The sequence below is a fragment of the Mobula birostris genome, chromosome 13 (assembly GCF_030028105.1).
Source record: "Mobula birostris isolate sMobBir1 chromosome 13, sMobBir1.hap1, whole genome shotgun sequence".
NCBI classification, from domain to species: domain Eukaryota; kingdom Metazoa; phylum Chordata; class Chondrichthyes; order Myliobatiformes; family Myliobatidae; genus Mobula; species Mobula birostris.
This window is the reverse complement of record NC_092382.1, coordinates 80,869,061-80,878,835: the sequence shown is the minus strand read 5'-3', so window position 1 is coordinate 80,878,835 and position 9,775 is coordinate 80,869,061. Positions and strand designations below refer to the sequence as shown.

The 9,775-nt window shown below is 44.8% G+C and overlaps 1 long non-coding RNA gene across 1 annotated transcript; it reads right to left on the bottom strand.

Moving 5' to 3' along the window:
- Positions 1-1,329: 1,329 nt before the first annotated feature.
- LOC140207042 (uncharacterized) lies at positions 1,330-9,355 on the bottom strand. Its single transcript, XR_011888468.1, has 3 exons — positions 7,904-9,355; positions 7,420-7,626; positions 1,330-2,692 (listed from the first exon to the last, which is right to left on the bottom strand). It is a non-coding gene; the product is annotated as an uncharacterized lncRNA (long non-coding RNA).
- Between the last annotated feature and the right edge of the window lie 420 nt (positions 9,356-9,775).

Below are 9,775 nucleotides of genomic sequence, written 5' to 3'. Positions count from 1 at the left end.
CTGTAACTTTGCAGTGCTGCTCTGCGTCCTGTTTTAATCTGTGGCTACATTCTCTACTATCCATAATTCCACGAACTTCCACATCAATGCAAATACAATACCCCACCGTTTCACTTCCTTGTTCACATCATCTTAAAGCACAAAAATCCGGGGGCTCAGAGCAAATCTTTGCAGGACTCGACTGGCACCAGAATCCAGAGAGAAAACGGTCCATCCCAACTATCCTCTGTATCACAGAATTAAAGCAGGCCTGTGAGACATTATCTGCCACTCTCAAAGCCATACTAATTCTCCAAAATCAAGTAATGCTTCTCCAAATTCTCGTAAATCCTGTTTCTAAGAATGTTCTCCGATAATCTGCCCATCACTGATGTAGGACTCACCGCTTCCCGCAGTCTCCCAGGGTTTCTCCCTACCACACAAACTGACTTATCTGTCCTAAAGTTTCTATTTTTCAGAAGTTCCAGTGCATCCTCTCTTTCAACCTCAATATGTCGTCGTACATCGGCCCGTTTAACGCTCTCCTCACAAATGTCCGTCTGACTGGAGAATACTGAACTTGGTGGGCAGGATTAAGGAAAACGCCAAGCAATTCTACAAGTATGTGAAGTGCTATGGTGTTAGGCAGCAAGGAATATAGAATTTTAGTCAGTATTATACAAACAAACATATAACATTTATTAAACACTGCTCAGCGATAGTGAAAAATAAACAAACGACTAACTTAAACGGAAGTCAGCAGCTATACGGCAATTTAGCCAACCATCAAACTCTGGAATACTTCTTAAAGTGGTAAATGCGAACACGGTCTTAAAATTGTAAATTCGAAAGTCCAAGAGTTTACACAGTCAATTAGGAGAGACTTTCCTGAAGTAAAGATCTCCTCGAAGACCTGACGTTACTGCTGATCGCAGTAGGAACCTGCCTTGTCCATAGGATTCACGACGACAGAAATAAAACGGGTTCAAGGAACTGACCTTTTCCTCTGGAGAATAGACACTGCACAACCTTCCTTCTTTTCGAACCATAGAAAACCATAGAAAAACTACAGCACAGGGTCAGGCCTTTTGGCCCTTATTGGCTGTGCCGAACCATTTTCTGCCTAGTCCCACTGACCTGCACACGGACCATATCCTTCCATACACCTCACATCCATGTATCTGTCCAATTTATTCTTAAATGTTAAGAAAGAACCCGCATTTACCACCTCGTCTGGCAGCTCATTCCATACTCCCACCACTCTCTGTGTGAAGACGCCCCTCCAATGTTCCCTTTAAACTTCCCCCCCCCTCACCCTTAACCCATGTCCTCCTTTTTTTTTCCCCCTGCCTCAGTGGAAAAAGCCTGCTTGCATTCACGCTATCTTTTCCCATCATAATTTTATATACTTCTATCAAATCTCCCCTCATTCTTCTACGCTCCAGGGAATAAAGTCCTAACCTATTCAATCTTTCTCTGTAACTGAGTTTCTCAAGTCCCGGCAAAATCCTTGTAAACCTTCTCTGCACTATTTCAACCTTATTTATATCCTTCCTGTAATTTGGTGACCAAAACTGAACACGATACTCCAGATTCGGCCTCACCAATGTCTTATACAACCTCATCATAACATTTCAGCTCTTATACTCAATACTTTGATTAATAAAGGCCAATGTACCAAAAGCTCTCGTTATGACCCTATCTACCTGTGACACCACTTTTAGGGAATTTTGTATCTGTATTCCCCGATCCCTCTGTTCTACTGCACTCCTCAGTGCCTGTATATTCTACCTTCGTTTGTCCTTCCAACGTGCAATACCTCACACTTGTCTGTTTTAAACTCCATCTGCCATTTTTCAGCCCATTTTTCAAGCTGGTCCAAGTCCTTCTGCACGTTCTGAAAAACCTTCCTCACTGTCTACTACACCTCCAATCTTTGTATCATCGGAAAATTTGCTGATCCAATTTACCACATTACCATCGAGATCATTGATATAGATGACAAATAACAATGGACCCAGCACTGATCCCTGTGGCACACCACTAGTCACAGGCCTCCACTCGGAGAAGCAATTCTCTACTACCACTCTGAGGCTTCTTCCGTTGGGCCAATGTCTAATCTAATTTACCAGCTCTTCATGTATACCTAGCGACTGCATTTTCCTAACTAATCTCCCATGCGGGACCTTGACAAAGGCCTTACTGAGGTCCATGCAGACAATATCCACTGCCTTCCCTTCATCCACTTTCCTGGTAATCTCCTCGAAAAACTCCAATAGATTGGTCAAACATGACTACCAAGCACAAAGCCATGTTGACTCTCCCTAATAAGTCCCTGTCTATCCAAATGCTTGTAGATTCTGTCTCTTAGTACTTCCTCCAATAACTTACCTACTACCGACGTTAAACTTACCCGCCTATAATTTCGCGGATTACTTTTTGATCCTTTTTAAAACAACGGAACAATATGAGCGACTCCCCAATCCTCCGGCACCTCACCTGTAGACAGCGACATTTTAAATATTTCTGCCAGGGCCCTTGCAATTTCAACACTAGTCTCCTTCAGGGTCCGAGGGAACACCCTGTCAGGTCCCGGGGATTTATCCATTTTAATTTTCCTTAAGACAGCAAGCACCTCCTCCTTTTCAATCTGTATAGTTTCCATGATGTCACTCCTTGTTTCCCTTAGTTCCAGAGACTTCATGCCCGTTTCCTTAGTAAAAAAAAAAGCTATTTAAGATCTCCCCCATTTCCTTTGGTTCCGCACATAGCCGACCACTCTGATCTTCAAGAGGACCAATTTTATCCCTAACAATCCTTTTACTCTTAATATACCTGCAAAAGCTCTTTGGATTATCCTTCACTTTCACTGCCAAGGCAACCTCATGTCTTCTTTTAGCCCTCCTGGTTTCTTTCTTAAGTATTTTCTTGCACTTATGCTCCTCAAGCACCTTATTTACTCCCTGTTTCCTATACATGTCAAACAACTCCCTCTTCTTCTTTATCAGAGTTGCAATATCCCTTGAGAACCAAGGTTCCTTATTCCTATTCACTTTGCCCTTAATCCTGACAGGAACATACAAACTCTGCACTCTTAAAATTTCCCCTTTGAAGGCTTCCTACCTACCAATCACATCTTTGCCAGAGAACAACCTGTCCCAATCCATGCTTTTTAAGATCCTTTCTCATTTCTTCAAATTTGGCCTTCTTCCAGTTCAGAACCTCAACCCTAGGACCAGATCTATCCTTGCCCATGATCAAATTGAAACTAATGGTGTTATGATCACTGGAACCAAAGTGCTCCCCTACACAGACTTCCATCACTTCTCCTAACTCATTTCCTAACAGGAGATCCAATATTGCATCCCCTCTAGTTGGTCCCTCTATATATTGATTTAGAAAACTTTCCTGAACATATTTTACAAACTCCAAACCATCTAGACCCCTAACAGTATGGGAGTCCCAATCAATGTATGGAAAATTAAAATCCCCTACCAACACAACTTTATGTTTTCTGCAGTTGCCTGCTATCTCTCTGCAGATTTGCTCTTCCAAGTCTCGTTGACTATTGGGTGGTCTGTAATACAATCCCACTAATGTGGCCATACCTTTCCTGTTTCTCAGCTCCACCCATAAGGACTCAGTAGACAAGTCTTCTAATCTGTCCTGCCTGAGCACTGCTGTAATAATTTCCCTAACAAGCAATGCTACTCCCCCACCTTTCATTCCTCTGCCTCGATCACATCTGAAACATTGGAACCCTGGAATATTAAGCTGCCAGTCCTGCCCCTCCTGTAGCCAAGTTTCACTAATTGCTATAACATCGTAATTCCATGTGTCAATCCACGTCCTCAACTCATCTGCCTTCCCCGCAATACTCCTAGCATTGAAATATATACACCTCAGATGATTTTTACCACCACTCACAACCTTTCTATCAGTTGATTTGCTTAAACTTTCAACATCATTTATTTTCACCCCAGCCACACTGTCAGCTCGGGCACTCTGGTTCCCATCCCCCTGCAAATCTAGTTTAAAGCCTCCCCAATAGCACTAACAAACCTCCCTGAAACGATATTGGTCCCCCTGTAGTTCAAGTGTAACCCGTCTCTCTTGTACAGGTCCCACCTGCCCCAGAAGAGGTCCCAATGATCCTGAAATCTGAAACCCTGCCCCCTACACCAGTTTCTCAGCCACTTGTTCCTCCTCCAGAGCATCATATTCCTACCCTCACTGGCACCTGGCACAGGTAGCAATCCTAAGATTACCACCCTTGATGTCCTGCTTTTCAACTTCCTACCAAGCTCTCTATACTCACTCTCCAGGACCTCCTCACTCTTTCTTGCTATGTCATTGGTACCGATGTGCATCACAACATCTGGCTGGTCACCCTCCCACTTCAGAATGTCATGCAATCGATCAGAGACATCCTTGACCCTGGCACCCGGGAGGCAACAAACCATCCTGGATTCTCTGTCACGACCACAGAACCTCCTATCTGCACCTCTAACTATCGAGTCCCCTATCACTACTGCTCTCCTCTTTTCCCCCCTCCCTTCTGCACTGCAGAGCCAGACTCAGTGCCAGAGATCCAGCTACTGCAGCTAGTCCCAGGTAAGTCATCCCCCCCAACAGTATCCAATGCGGTATACTTGTTGTTGAGGGGAATGGCCACAGGAGAACCCTGCTCTGCCTGCCCTTTCCCCTTCCCTCGCCTGACAGTGACCCAATTTCCTGTCCTCTGCTCCTTTGGCGTAACTACCTCCCTGTAGCTACGATCTATAATATCCGCATTCTCCCGAATGATCCGCAGGTCATCGATCTCCCTCGGTATCTATTTCAGGCACCTTAAAACTATGCCCCTCGTGTTCATTATTTCAGCCCTGGGAAAAAAACCTCTGGCTATCCACACGTCAATGCCCCTCATCATCCTATTCACCTAAAAAAGGCTCTAAACATAAACAAAGAAATTATACATTGCTTTGAGGATTTGTTAGAAGTATACAAAATTATGAGGGTATAGATAGGGTAAATGCAAGCAGCTTTTTCCACTGAGGTTGGGTGGGACGACAACCAGATGTCCTGGGTAAGTAGGGAAGGAGAAACTTAACAGGAACAAGTGGAAAAGTTCTTTACTAAAATGGGCGTTGGAGTGAGGAATGAGATGCCAGCACAAGTGGTGAATATAAGCTTGGTTTCACCATTTAAAAGAAGTTTGATAGGTACCTGGATGGTAGGGGTATGGAGGGCAATGGTCCCAGTGCAGGTAGTTGCATTAGACAGCTTAAATGTATTTTCAGCATTGACTAGATGGGCCAGATAGCCTGTTTCCATACTGAACCATGTTTCTATGTTTCTGTGACAGAGAAGCTGGCCAAACTTGTTCAGAAGGGAAAAGGTAGGAGTAACAATGGAGCAGCAACGGCTGGAGTTTCTGGGAGCAATTCGGGAGCTAAGTGATAGATACATCTCAAAGAAGTGAAAGCATTGGATGGGCAGGAGGAGACAACTGTGGCTGAAATGAGAAGCCAAAGCCAATATAAAGGCCAAAGAGAGGGCAAAATATAGAGCAAAAACTATTGAGAAGCTTTTAGAAACCAACAGCAGACGACTAAAAAAAAAGTCACATGAGCTCGGGGGTGTAATTATGATATTGCAGTCATTAATAAGTCTTGGTAGCACTCAAAATTCTGAGGCATTTAGAGGAACAAAATATCCCAGGCCTCAATATCTCTTGAAAACCAAAGTTCCCTGCACCAGTTACCTTTCAACTTTTATTTTTGGAGGCACATACAAACTCTACACACTCAAAATTTCACCTCTTAAGGCCTCCCACTCACTAAGTACTCCTTTGCCAGAAAACAGCCTGTCCCAAGCCACACTTGTCAGATCCTTTCTGGTACCATCAAAATTGACCTTTCTCCAATTTAGAATCTCAACCCATGGTCCAGACCTCACTTTTTTCATTTTTTTTACTTTGAATCTTATGGAATTATGATCACTAATTTCTGTCACCAGCCCTGGATCATTTCCTAACAGCTTATTGCACTCTTTTATGTCAGGAATTCTACGTACTAATTAAGGGCACATTTGTCAAACTCTACCCCATCTAGTCCTTTAACAGTACGGGAGTCTCAGTCAATATATGGAAACTTAAAATCGCTTAATGAATTAAGCTTTGTTTCATGGCATGGTCTGCAAACTCTTCACAAATTTGTTCCTCTAAACCTTTCTGAATGTTGGGTGCAACCAAGTCCTAATAATGGCTACAATATCATAATTCCCTGTCCTCAGCTCATCTGGCTTTCCTACGATGTGATATGTACAGCTCAGCACATTCATCGCACCATGCTCAGCCATTTGATTGCTGACTCTCTCTGTGTCCTGAACAACATCTGACTGGTGTCAAGAAAACAAATTCTCTCTGATTGTCACAAAAACAAAGGAGCTGATTGTGGACAACAGGAGGAATGGAGACAGTCTAACCCCTACTGACATCAATGGATCTGGGGTTGAAAGGGTGAACAGCTTTCAGTTCCTCAGCATAAACATCACCGAGGATCTCACATGGTCTGTTCTTACCGGCTGTGTTGTGAAAAGAACACAGCAGCACCTCTTTCATATCAGTCGGTTGAAGAAGTCTGGGATGGGGCCCCAAATCCTAAGAATTTTCTACAGGGACACAATTGAGAGCATCCTGACTGGCTGCATCATTGCCTGGTATGGGAGCTGTACTTCCCTTAATTGCAGGAACCTGCAGAGAGTGGTGCGGACAGCCCAGAGCACCTGTAGATGTGAACCTCCCACTATTCAGGACATTTACAGCGACAGGTGTGTAATAAGGGCCCAAAGGATATTGGCGACCCCATTCACCACAACCACAAACTGTTCCTGCTGCTACCATCCAGGAAACGGTACCACAGCAAAGGACCAACAGGCTCTGGGACATCATCTTCTACCAGGCCATCAGACTGATTAATTCATGCTGATACAAATGCATTTCTATGTTATATTGACTGACAGGTGTATAAACTATCTATTATAAATTACTATAAATTACACATTGCACATTTAGATGGAGATGTAACGTAAAGATTTCTACTCCTCGTGTATATGAAGGATGTATGTGATAAAGTCAATTCAATTCAATTCACCATCTCCACTCTCTGTTCTGTCATCCTGGCTCCCATTCTCCCTGCAACCTATTTTAACCATATCACCCCTCCCCCACACACTGGCACTAGCAAGCCTTACCACTAGGATATTAGTCCCCTCTTGTTCTGTTGCCCTAACTAGATAATCCCCCCAACAATTTGTAAAGAGGCCCACTTGTTGTTGTGGGGGTCGGCCACAAGAGTACTCTGCCATGGCTATTGAACCTCATTCCCCTTCCTGACTCTCACCCAGTTTCCCGTGTCCTGCACCTTAGGTGTAACTCACCTTTCTTCATGTCATGTCTATCAACCCCTCCATCTTCTGGATGATCCAGAATTCATCCATTTCAAGTTCCAGTTCTTTAAAGTGCAGGGTTACAAGCTGTAGCTGGATACACATCTTGTAGATAGGAGAGAAGGGCAGGAACGCAAGTCTAAAGTTCAAACTGATAAGGAAACAAGGGATCCCGAACCCATGTCTGGCATACCGAACCTGTTTGAGGACAATAACTGTGATGAGGAGTGGGCACCCACCGTACCCCTCCCTCCCCCCCAGTTTACCAGGGGCTAAGTGCACCCAGTGCTCCCGTACCCCAATCCTCCCAGTACTCAGGTACGGTGGCCACTCAGGTAAAACAGTGGCGGCAGGGGAGGGGAGGCACTCTATACCCTGAGATCCAGAAAGGGAATACCGAGGATTATTCGGAGACAGGGAGGGAAGAATCCAATAAAACCGCAGAGTTAATGGCTCCACAAAGACCATTGCCCACCTGAATGCTGCCCAATCCACGAGCAGGAGGGGGGACAGCCCTCAGTGATTCACCCTTGAAGCCTCAGGAAATGATAATGATCATGAATCAGGCCCCACATAGAAAAGAAAAAACAGCACAGTTTGCTCAGTATGTCCGCAGTACTAAACAAATGTTTAATGCAACCCTGCAAGATTTATTCAGTCTCTGCTGCATGATTCTCTCAGCTGATGAGGGGTGGAAATGGAAGGCCGAATTGAGATACCAAACCTATCAGGAGTTACAGACGGAATGACATAATGGGAATGAACAGACAGACCAGATTATTCAAGTCTTGGAAGGACTCTCCAGCAATCTGTAAACATCATTAAAGTACTTGAATGCAAACCTAAGCCTGGAGAATTGGGACCAGAGTATTGGGAGCAAATTGTGGGCTGCTATGGCACTTTCTCAGGAGACCAAGCCTTTAATGATGGAAATTTGTCCCCCCCAGTTAAATGCCTTACTGCTCCAATGCTTACCAACTAAGTTAGCCAACATGATTAAAACAAGTAATATGGATTGGCCTGACTATGAACAAAATCGAATGCGATGAGCTTTGACATATTACTGGGACCCGGCTTTTGAATCCTGACGAACCCCGAAGGGAAGTAATATCAAAGGTGAATATGTTCAGCGGGAAGAACGACACAAGCAGGCTACATCTGGGGATCAGAAATGGGAACCAAAGCACGCAACGCATGTACTCACGTGCAGGTGGAATTCCAGGGGAACCAGTGTGATGTTTCATTTACAGCCACCACCAGACTGGGGTGTAATCTCGCAGGGGGAGACTTGCTATGTACCTTGGAAGCCGAGATTCTATGCTCAGACAAGGGTACGACCCTGGGACCAGTGAACAACCGGCAGTTTCCCCAGTTACCGACCCCCAGTGGTGGGCACTTAACCTGGACTCCACTGCGTTTGAACCCCTTCTGCCAGCGGTTGACTCTCGTGTGACTCTGTGCTATGAGCCTACGGGGTGCTCAGCTGAGGAAAGCCAATATTATACACTCCTCGAGGGACAGAAGTTCCCAGTCACGGTGATTGGAGAGGTGAAAGGAAGAGAGGGCAGTGCATTTCTGGCCAAAGTTCCAGATTTCCTTTGGCGACAGACAGGACTGGTGGTTCCCCATACCACCGTTAGGGTTTGCCCTGGATTCAAGCCAAAGAGCCTAGGGTTCCTTGCCTACACCTTGATGAAACAAGCCTCCAACACAGAGGGAGACTGGCAAGACTTGGTGGTGGGCCAACTCCAATACTGGAAGGAGTCTGAGGTGAAGACGGGACATCTGGTAAGACATTCTTTTAATATTGACCGAACCCAAGATGTTGTTCCCCATCTCTGGGCAATTTGAAGCCATGAAGTCGGCCGTACCACTGCCCCACTGTCCAGATCACCGTGAAAGAAGGACAGACTCTCCCATCCCTTCTGCAATACCCACTCAAGCCCAAGGCAACATTGGGTTCTCTCCAGCTGACGCTCTCAGTCCTTTGGCAGGTTCACTTGTTGCTGTTCCCTCATCTTCAGCTGTGGTTCGCTTACAGTTATGGGCTTTTCCTCCAATAAACCTCTCACTGCAGGTCTAACTTTAACATGAAAGATAATGAAGCACGTTAACAATGCAAAGGAGAACAAAACAATTCTGTTCAATGTTCCTAAAAATAAAACTCACTGAAATTTAAGCATTGAAGACAAATGTAATGCTGTCAGTGAACAAATCTGTAAATATCGCTGACACGTCATAAAACCTGATAAGGGATAGGAAGGAGTCATCGTTCAGTCATGGTAAGACATGAGATGTAGGAGCAGAATTAGGCGATTCGATCCATCGAGTCTGCTCCACCATTCAA